General features: G+C 45.2%; 1 long non-coding RNA gene and 1 other non-coding gene across 2 annotated transcripts; one reads left to right on the top strand and one right to left on the bottom strand.

The window, feature by feature from the left end:
* Window positions 1-38: 38 nt before the first annotated feature.
* LOC132437568 (uncharacterized) lies at window positions 39-8406 on the top strand. Its single transcript, XR_009522089.1, has 3 exons — window positions 39-218; window positions 1531-1680; window positions 5691-8406. It is a non-coding gene; the product is annotated as an uncharacterized lncRNA (long non-coding RNA).
* Window positions 7910-7982, bottom strand: TRNAW-CCA (transfer RNA tryptophan (anticodon CCA)). Its single transcript has one exon. It is a non-coding gene; the product is annotated as a tRNA-Trp (tRNA).
* Window positions 8407-10777: the final 2371 nt, after the last annotated feature.

The raw sequence follows: 10777 nt of genomic DNA on the forward strand, positions 1-10777 counted from the left end.
CCGACCGCCCTCGTTGCTACGGTTGGTGGATCCGGGCCGCTGGGTTTTGTCAGACCTTTGTCCCAACCCAGTGGGTTTGAGCTGGACGGAGAGGACTACGGAAGTGAGATCCAGACACCGTCGATTCTTCAAGCCCCTTTATCACAGCCCATTTCAGCAAATGTTTATACACATTTATAGAAGCCTTTTTTTTTTTTGAAGTAGATCTACAATGTTGTGTAAGTTTCAGGTGTACGGCAGAGATTCTGTTATATACATATACATATATACATATATATGTATATATATATATTCTTTTTCAGATTCTTTTCCATTATAGGTTGTTATAAGATATTGAATATAGTTTCCTATGCTATACAGTAGGTCCTGTTGTTTATTTATTTTATATATAGTAGTGTGTATCAGTTAATCCCCAATTCCTAACTTATCCCTTCCCCTCTTCCCCTTTGGTAACCATAAATTTGTTTTCTATATCTGTGAGTCTATTTCTGTTTTGTAAGTAAGTTCATTTGTATCACTTTTTTAAATTCAACAAAGAGGTGATATCATATGATATTTGTCTTTCTCTGACTTACTTCACTTAGTATAATCTGTAGGTCCATCCATGTTGCTGCAAATGGCATTATTTTGTTCTTTTTTATGGCAGAGTAGATGGTATATATGTACCACATCTTCTTTATCCATTCATCTGTCAGTGGACATTTAGGCTGCTTTCATGTCTTGGTATTGTAAACAGTGCTGTTGTGAACATTGGAGTGCATGTGTCTTTTTGAATTAGAGTTTTCATCTTTTCTGGACATATGCCCAGGAGTGAGATTGTTGGATCATATGGTAACTGTGGTTTTTTTAAGGAACCTCCATACTGTTCTCCATAGTGGCTGTATCAATTTACATTCCCACCAACAGCGCAGGAGGGTTCCCTTTTCTCCACACCCTCTCCAGCATTTATTATTTGTACACTTTTTGATGATAGCCATTCTGGCCAGTGTGAGGTGATGCCTCATTGTAGTTTTGATTTACGTTGTATAGAAGACTTAATTCTATGCCAGGCCCTGAGCTAAGAGCCTACAATGAAATGCAGAGAGGAGACAAACAAGCACAGTTTTGTAATTCAGACAGAAGCAAATTATTAAAATTCATTCAAAACATTCACCGAGTACCTACTCTATGGCTTGTGCTGGTTGTTGAACCAGACAGATGGAGTCTCTGCCTTTGTGGAGCTTAAGTTTGAACATATTATCATATAATGTGATAAGTGTTTGGATGGCAGTACAGAGTTCCTGACTGGGTATTGGTGGGGCAAGTAATGGGGAGAAAGGAGATCTAATAGGACTTGGTAATCAGCCTTCACTATGAACCTGAGTGATTCTTGACTCCTGGTATCCATGCCTTTGTATAGCCCCTTCCCACATTGAATAGGGCTGACAGATATAGTCAATAGGATATTGTGGAAATCATGGAGTATGAGTTCCAAGATGAAGGCACAAAAAACATTGTTCTTCTAATTGCTCTCTCTTGATCATTCATCAGGGATCCATGTTGTGAGGACACTCAAGCAGCCCTGGGGAGAGGCTTGCATGAATAATAACCAAGCCTCTTGCCAACAACCACCTCCAACTTGCCAGCCATGTGTGTGAGCCATCTTGGGAGTGGATCCTCCAGCCTCAGTCAAACCTTCAGGTAACTGCAGCCCTGGCCAAAATCTTGAATATAATCTCATGAGAGACCTTGAGCCAGAAACAGTCAACAAAATCACTCTTGAATTCCTGACCCATAGAAGTTGTGAAATAACAAATATTACTATTTTAAGCTCCTAAGTTTCAAGGTAATTTTTTTTCAGCATAGATAACTAGTACAGAGAAGATCAAGGAGGAGGGGTTGGATGCTAAAGATTCAAAAAAGAATGAGACCTAGGGCTTCCCTGGTGGCGCAGTGGTTGAGAGACTGCCTGCTGATGCAGGGGACATGGGTTCGTGCCCCGGTCGGCGAAGATCCCACATGCCGCGGAGCGGCTGGGCCCGTGAGCCATGGCCGCTGAGCCTGCGCATCCAGAGCCTGTGCTCCGCAACAGGAGAGGCCACAACAGTGAGAGGCCCGCGTACCGCAAAAAAAAAACAAAAAAAAAAAGAATGAGACCTAATCTTATCCTCAAGGAGCTCACTCTCTCCTGGAGGACACAGACAGAAATAATTATAATTCACTCAACATTCACTAATCCCATACTATGTGAGATGATATGGAGGATCCAAAGATGTATTATTTATTCATTCATTCAACGAATATTTATGGAGTTTCTGTTCTGGATCATACACTATGGAATCAGGAAGGCAATAGTGAGTAATTGGGTCCCTACCCTCACTGTGTTTACAGACCAGGGGTTATCTGACACCCTCATTAATCAATCACAAAGAAATGTATATTTATGAACCATGAGGTGTGTAGGGAGGAAATAAGAGGAAACCATGAGAGAATAAATAGCATGGGAGATACAATCAAGAAAAGGTGATCGGGGAAGGCCTCTCTGTGGAGGTAACATTTAAACTTAGAAACAAAGAATGAATAGGAATTTGCCAGGCACAAAAGGAATAAGCATGGTGGGAGGTGGAAAGGCTGTTGGAAAGGCTTGGCGCATAAGACAGTGGGGAGAAGCTGAGGCCTGAGAGGTACAGATATTTAGGCAACTTCCCTGTCAGTCCAGTGGTTAGGACTCGGTGCTTTCACTGCTGTAGGCCCGGGCCCAGGTTCCATCCCTGGTTGGGGAACTGAGATCCCACAAGCTGCGCTCGCCACAGTCAAAAAAAAAGAAAGGAAGGAGGGAGGAAAGAGAGAGAGAGAGGAAGGAAGCAAGGGAGGGAGGGAGGGAGGAAGGAAGGAAAGGAAGGAAGGAAGGAAGGAAGGAAGGGAAGGAAGAAAAATAAAGAGAGAGAGACAGAGAAAGAAAGAAAGGAAGCAAGGAAAGAAGGGAGGCAGGGAGAGAGAAAGAAAGAAAGGAAGAACGAAAGAAAGGAAGAAAGAAAAGGAAAGAAAGAAAAAAAGAAAGGAAGAGAGAGAGAAAGAAAAAAGGAAGCAAGGAAGGAAGAAAGGGTGGGAGGGAGAGAGAGAGAAAGAAAGAAGGAAGGAAAGATACAGATATTTAGGACAAGACTTGGTACTTGTCCTGGAGGGGCTCACTGTGGGGTGTGAATGAGGAGGATCATAGGAGACAGAGATGTCTTATATGTTGAATTGTGTCCCCCCAAAAAGATTTGTTGGAGAACTAACCCCAGTACCTCAGAATGTGATCATGTATGGAGACAGGGTCTTTGCAGAGGTAGTCAAATTAAAATGAGGTTATTAGGATGGGCCCTAATCCAATATGACTGGTGTCTTCATTAAACAGGGAAATTTGGACACGATGCACACGTAAGGGAGAATGCCGTGTAAAAATGAAAGCAGAGCTCAGGGTGAGGCTTTTACAAGTCAGGGAAGCCAAAAATTGCAGCAAACCGCTGGAAGCTACGGGAGAGACATGGAACAGATTCCTCCCCACAGTCCTCAGCCTTGATTTCTGATTCCTAGCCTCCAGAACTGTGGGAAAATAATTATCTGTTATTTAAGCCACCCAGTTTGTGGTACTGCGTTATGGCAGCCATAGCAAACTAATACAGATGTGCAGGTGCTTTGAAACCTGTTACTATCTGTATCCAAATGTGAAAAATCCCCAGCATGGCTGCTGCAAGCACAGCTACCTTCTTACTCTCTGGAAGCTTCTGGAGGGATCCAGCTGAGTCTTACTCATCTCTGTGCCCTGCATGGCTCCATTAGCACCACAGCATGGTGGAGCGCTCTGTGGCGTGCTTGTTCCTATCCATAATATCTGTGCGAGGCACACTGCTTGCACGATGAAAGAGAAAACGTTGAAAAAGGCATGGTGTCTCTCTGAGAAAATTTTCTAAACTAGATTAACACGACAGGGTGAACCAGTTTGAAATGATTAATTATAGCTGCCATCTATTGAGTATTCATCAGGTGCGCAGCACTTTACATATATCAATATCCTCCCCCCAGCAAACCTGTAAGGCAGGTATTATTCCCATCTACAGATGAAGAAACCTAGGGCCGGAGAAGTTAAGCAACTTCCCCAAGTCCCCACAGAGACTGCATGCATAACCACTGTACTACCCAGCTAAGCTGTTCAAGCCAGATGAGCACTCCAGGCATGAGTGCTCTAGGATGAAGGGAAGCGTTAGCAGAGAATGAGGTATCTGGGAAGGCTTCATGAGGGAGGTGGCTCGATGTGGGTCCCGGATGATGGGCTGGATTTGGATATGGGCAAAGGAAAGTAGAGGCACAAGACTTGCTTTTTCACCTCCTAGCCTTTGCCTTTGTTGGTGTCTTTGTCTGGAATGCTGTCTTCTCCCAGCTCTTTACAAGACAGGCTCATTCTCATACCTCAGGGCTCTGCCCAAATACTACTTTTCAGAAAGGGCTTCTGTGATCGTCCTTTCTAGCTAATTGTTTTTTCTAGAAATGGCTCCAGCAGTATTGCCCATCCCACAGGGGCTCTTCTGCCCCATGACTGCTTGGACCCATAGCGTACAGTGGAAGAGATGTTGTGTCCGTTTCAGGCATGGCACTTAACTGGCCTGGAAGTCAGTTACCATGTAAGAAGTGCGACCAGCCTGAGACCACTGAGCTGGGAGGAGCCCAAGCCACGTGGGGAGGAAGGGAATCAGAGGAGCATCAGATACCAGACCCGGGAGTGAAGAAGCCATCTTGGAGAGGTGGAAAGATGGACAGGTGTGTGATAAAGCAAAGGTGGTAGAATGTTAAGTGTAGAATCTAGGTGGTAGGTATAGCATGTGCTGTATAATTCTTTCAACTTTTTTTGTATGTTTGAAATTTTTCACTACAAAGTTGTGGGCAAAAAAGAAACCATCTTGGAAGTGGACTCCGCAGCCCCAGACACCTCAGCTGATACCACATGGAACAGAGATGAACCTCCCAGCCCAGTCTTTCCCAAATACCTGACCCACAAAATCATGATCTAAATAAATGGGTATTTTAAGCCACTAAGTTTTGGGGTATAGATTACAGAAATTCTCTTTCTAAGTAGACCTTCCTTACTTTTTATCACAGCTTCCTGCCTGTTTCTTTTATAACATTATCACAATCTGTAATTGTCTTATTTGCCTATTTATCATCAGTTTCTCCCCCTCTAGAATGTAAACTCTATTTCCTTTGTTCACTCCTGCCTCTCGGCACCTAGCACACTGCCTGGTACATGTAGGCTCAAATGAATGTTTGTTGAGTGACTAACTGGGACCAGGAGATGGAGCCTTTCTGAAGAGTACTAGAAGACAACATGGAATTCACAGAATAGGGGAAAAGCTAGTATTTGTCACTTCGGCTGCCCGAAATCTGAACCCCCATTTGTGGGAATCCCAAGAGGTAGGAAGAGGCAGGTGGATGGGATGCACACACCCTCTCCTCAGTCCCTGCTGGAGCAAAGATGCTGAACTTAACCACGACCCATCAGAAGCCCCCACCCCAGGCAGCAACGCCAGCTGCAAGGGTCAGCCAGAGACTGTGGTGAGTTCCGAGTCCAGGACCTTGTTCAGAGCAGGGATCTTGGCCACACCTGGCCTTGGGTGGGGTTCTTGCCTGAGCCCAGTTCTGCAGTGTTCCATCAACTCCTTCTCTGCCCTTAGGTTCAGCTCCAGGGAGAAACCAGGAATGCTGAGCATGGTACATCCTGATGAATCCAGAATGCAGGACCAAAACGAGGGGCCGCTTTCCTCCAAATGGTGAGGACATCTTCTACATGCCAGAAAGGCCAGCAATACATTCATTTCAGAACCAGCAGAGCCCAAACAACAGTGGAGGCTCACCGCATTCTGGACTCTTTTTCTGGGCCTCCAGGAGCCTTCCAGCAGATAACCGACTTTGATAGCTCAAGGCCTGTCCTCTTGCTTTCTACAAGGTGTGAACCAAGGGCTGGATTCCACACTTGGGTGTCTATAAACCCATGGTACCCAGGTCCTATTCCTGTGCTGTAGGATCTTCCAGGAGCAGGTCTGCTACAAAGGAGGTGCGGTTCACATTTCAATGCTGGGCTCATTAAAGAGGTCATCAAACAGAATTTCCATCAGAAGGTAGATTACACGTCAACACCACAGAGGGTTTGCCCTTCCCAGGAAAATCCAAATGCTATAACTTGTTCTTGAGACCCAAGGTTTCCCACAGTTTTGAAATCTGAAAAGCTTTATCCAGCAGACATCCATTAAGTGCCAACTGTATGTCAGGGAAACACTGGAGACAAGATCTTGGGCTCTGGTGGGAGAGACAGACATAGACACTAACACAGTAGGATATTTTGAGTTCTACAAAGGAAGTGTGTGCAGAATGACATAAGAACCCGGGAGAAGCATCAGACTCTGCCTTTGGCAATCAAGGAAGGCTTCCCAGAGTAGGTGACATTCAATCTATAGGAGGAGATTACAGCTGAAGCAAAGGTCCAGGCCGGAGCTCATACTTCCAAATCCCCCTGAGGAGTCCACAGTCCAGAACTTCATCTCCCTGCTTCAGCCATGGAAGCAGCAAAAGCTTCACATGCAACCAGCATCTGGATGGTACTAATTACCTCCACGTTTATGAAGTGCCTCATTAAACTTGACTCAAACCAACAGCATAGTTGGCTCCCTGGGTTAAATCCACGCTAAATATTCAGTTACACACAGCACAAGCGAATCATATTTGGTGGGGTTCAGTTCACTTGTCCTGTGAAGGTGGTTTTCCAGCTGAATAATGATGCTGCCTTTTAATTGTGTGCTGTCTTCCTCCTGGGGGACTTTAGGTGGGACCATCTTCCCAGAGGGAGCCAGAAACTGGGTGTCGTCATCTCCATTTTATAGTTGCATGGACTCAGTAAAGAGATCTGGCCCCAGCCGCATAAACTGGAATCTTACTCCTCCCTCGGAGCCCAGCTCAAATTACCTCATCTTAAAAGATCTTTTGGTTCCCCCGTCAGAATTTCCCTGCCATACATGACCCTGGAAGAAGCTGAGAGAAATGGCTGAGCGCTCACTGTGTACAGAGCTCTGTGACGGAGAGTTGACAGCATTCAGTCACTTGATCTAACAACACTGAGGGTGTGTTCCCATTTCACAGCTGAGGAAACTCAGGCACAGAGAAGCTGAGTAATGGGTCTTGGATTACACAACTAATTAGTCAGGATTCAAACCCAGGCCTCTAAGCCCATTGTCTTAACCACACACAATCCTGGCACATTCATTCATTCATTCAACAAGTATTAATTGAGCACCTATGGTACACCCAGTGCTTGCCAGGAGTATAGTACTTGCTAGGGATGCAGTAGGGAAGGAAACATGATCTTTGCCCTAACAAAGATTATCATCTAGCAGCGAAGACAGATGTGAAACACTTCCACAATCATTTAATTACACACCAGGCATCAGTCAATGTTAGCAGAATTTAACTGAACTAGCTAAGACCTCAGCAGGGCAAGAAAAGAAATCAGGTCTCTGGATGGCTCTTTCCTGTCTGCAATTCAGGAGTCAGTCAACTCTTCCTTTTTTTCTTAGATTCTGTAGCTAAGCAATGCCTACAGAGGCCCACAATTGCATTGGGAGTTTCCAGAAACCACTTCCCTCTCTGAATCACAGCTTTCCCAGCTGTAAAATGGGGATGAAAATAGCAGAAGACTGGAAGTAACCCAAATATCCATCAGCAGGGGACCACTTAAAGAAGTGGTGGTACATCTACACCCTGGAATATGCAGCTATTAAAAGGCATGAGGCAACTCTAAATGCTGGAGAAGGATCGCTAAGACCTAGAGCCCACGGAGTCGGGTGACTTACTTTTTTTTTGTCTTTTTTTTTTTTTGGTCGCGCCACATGTGGGTTCTTAGTTCCCTGACCAGGGATCGAACCTGTGGCCCCTGCATTGGAAGCATGGAGTCTTAACCACTGGACCACCAGGGAAGTCCAACTTACTCTTAATGTGTGCCATTTTGTACCTTTAGAATTTTGCACTCTGTGCATGTACCTTATCAAAACAAATTCAAGGACATTTTAATACAACATTTTGATGGGGATAAAAAAGCAGTCAAATAGCCAGGCTCACATGGGCCCATTGGTGGTATTATTGTTAGTTTCAAAGGAGAGGTTAGATTTGGCAGCCCTTGGAAAATCTAAAACAATTAGAGCACATGTTGCTCCTAATGAGATGAGGGAGGAATAAGGGCCAAACGGAGAAGAAAGGAGGAGGAAATGAGGAGAAAAACGAAGAGGCCAGGCAGAGGCCAACAGAGAAAAAAATCCACAATTACTTTAGTGCCGCCGAGACCCCAAGGCAGCTGTGCTACCTGCTTCTTTCTAGCCAGCTGCCAGGTTGCCATGGTAATGTAATAGCCAGTGGTAAGCTTATTTATGATTCTGAAAACATTAAAAAAAAAAAACCCACCAGCAAGCTGCAGATATGCAGCAGTGAGCAGAGAAGGTACCTGCATGAGAGGAGGCGTCAAGGTGACCTTCCTGGAGCTTGAGGTCCCCCCTTGAAAACTGGTGGGGTCAGCCTAGAGCAGTGGGTTGCAAACCTGAGCGTGTAGCCAAATCATCTGGAAGGCCGTTTAAAATGCTCCACCCATCCCCGGAGATTCAGATTCAATAGGTCTGGACTGGGGCATTTCGAACAAGTTCCCAGGAGGTATGGAAACCGGCGTTTGGGGACCACCACCCTAATGATCTCTAAAGGCCTCTCCAACTCAAGATTCCATGAGCTGTGGGCTCCAGCTCCCGCTCGCCCTGAAATGGATACTGCTTAAGTATTTAGGGGTAAAGCACATCCAGCCCCTCTATCAGCTCCTCTGTTAACTAAGGAGTTACAACGTCCTGACAGAGGACCCACATGGGTTGTAAGGTAGCCCAAAGCACCTGGTGGGCCAAGGGCTTAGAGGGCAGTTTCCAAAGCCGAAGCCAGCACGCATACGAGCAATTGCTTGGGAAGATGGGCCAGCACTCCGGCTGTCTTTGCCAGAACTCTCTCATGGGGCCAGTTAACTGGGTGTGATGGCCAACAGGTGCCACTGAGCCAGAGGAAAGGCGTCTGTCAGTCAAGACTGTGGCTGAGCAAGGGCCAGAGCTGGTGGGAGAGGATTTGAAAATGACAGAAGCCAAATCTTCAGGCACTATAATTTACCGCAGTGGGATTCTGATTCCCCACAGAAATGGAGGCAAGTAGACAAATCCAAACACCCAACCCCATCCAACGCACACGGCATCCCAAGTGAGAAAGTTCACGGCTGGGGCAGGATACAATACTTGTGACAAGTCCCTTCAAATTCAGGATTTCTTGTACATTCAACAAATATTTTTAGAGCACCAGTGTTGTGCCAGACACTCTGCTGGGCGCTGCACACGTGGGCGGTGGGCAAGAGTGGCCCCTGCCCTCATGGAGCCTACATTTAAGTAAAAGGAAACAGACGGTTCAGAGAATCAGATGGTTTAATTGTGCTGTGGTTACATAAGTGAATGATTTTGTACTTAGGAAATAATGCTTAAGTATATAAGGGTAAAGGGGCAAGATGTCTGCAACTTATTCTCAAGAAGCTCAGAAAAAAATAATCAATATATTATCCATACATGTATGATTATATTTAACACACACACACACACACAGAAAATGATGCAGCAAATGTGACAAAATGTTAATTGTTGAATCTGGGCCAAAAAGTATATGGGAGGGAGTTCTTTGTATCATTCTTATTTTTCTGAAAGCTTGAAATTATTTCAAAATTAGAAATTTAAAAAAGGATCACATTCGGAAATTGCAACTTGTCCTTTCTCTTAGCATTACAGATTTTTCCAAAAGAACTTTTTTGTGTGGAATATTGATGTGTGGAAGTGAAGGAGCTGGTCTGCTGAACCAGGAGTAGTTTGAGTTACTGAACTGTCATTTTTGCACCTTTGAATACTTTGCAGGCTGGCTTTGTATAAACGTATCCTCTGTTTTCCTATATGTTGTAAATATTTAGACCATAATTTCATTATAAATAAGTGAATAAACAAAAAAATTTTTAAAGGCTCACATAAATACATGACAAATTATAACCAGTGAAGAGTGCTTTTTTTTTTTAAGTATGTAGTGGTGTAAGGACCTAAAGACAGAGTGGTTTGTCTTAGATAGGGAGGTCAAGGAGGGCTTCCTGGAGGCGGCAGGTTTGAACTGAGGTCTAAGTGAAAGTTGACCAGAGGAGGAGAGTTGCCTTCCAGGCAGAGGACACAGCTCCGGCGGAAGGTCTTCGTGGGAAAGAGCAGAGCACACTGGAGGAACCAAAGGAAAGAAATCAGGGCAGCTGGAGCTGAGCGCTACACATCCTCTCCTTCCCAGCAGAATGGCAAGGAGCTGGGTCGGGGGCAGGGTTTCTGGAAAGGGCTGCTATTCGGGCCCAGGATGAGGTCTGTTTTGTTTCTCCCCTACCCTTTCCGGCTCACGTTCTCATGTATCTTCCTTTGGCTCCCCTCTGACCCCAGGTCTTAAGATTCTGCTTGAATGCAGCTCCCCAGGCCAAGGTCCAGAATCCCAGCAACATATGGCAATGTGAGCTGACAGCTTCTCACTGGCCCCTTCCCTTTAGCTCCATCTCAGCCCCAAATCCCTGGTTGCCATCCATCAACCCCTTTACCTGCCATTAAAAAACCCACTGGGCTGTCATTTAAACTTATTTCTACAATTTGCTTCCTGGGTCTCAGGCAACCAGCTCCATCTGTGGATGGCT

This window comes from Delphinus delphis, chromosome 15 (assembly GCF_949987515.2).
Source record: "Delphinus delphis chromosome 15, mDelDel1.2, whole genome shotgun sequence".
In the NCBI taxonomy this organism is placed as follows: domain Eukaryota; kingdom Metazoa; phylum Chordata; class Mammalia; order Artiodactyla; family Delphinidae; genus Delphinus; species Delphinus delphis.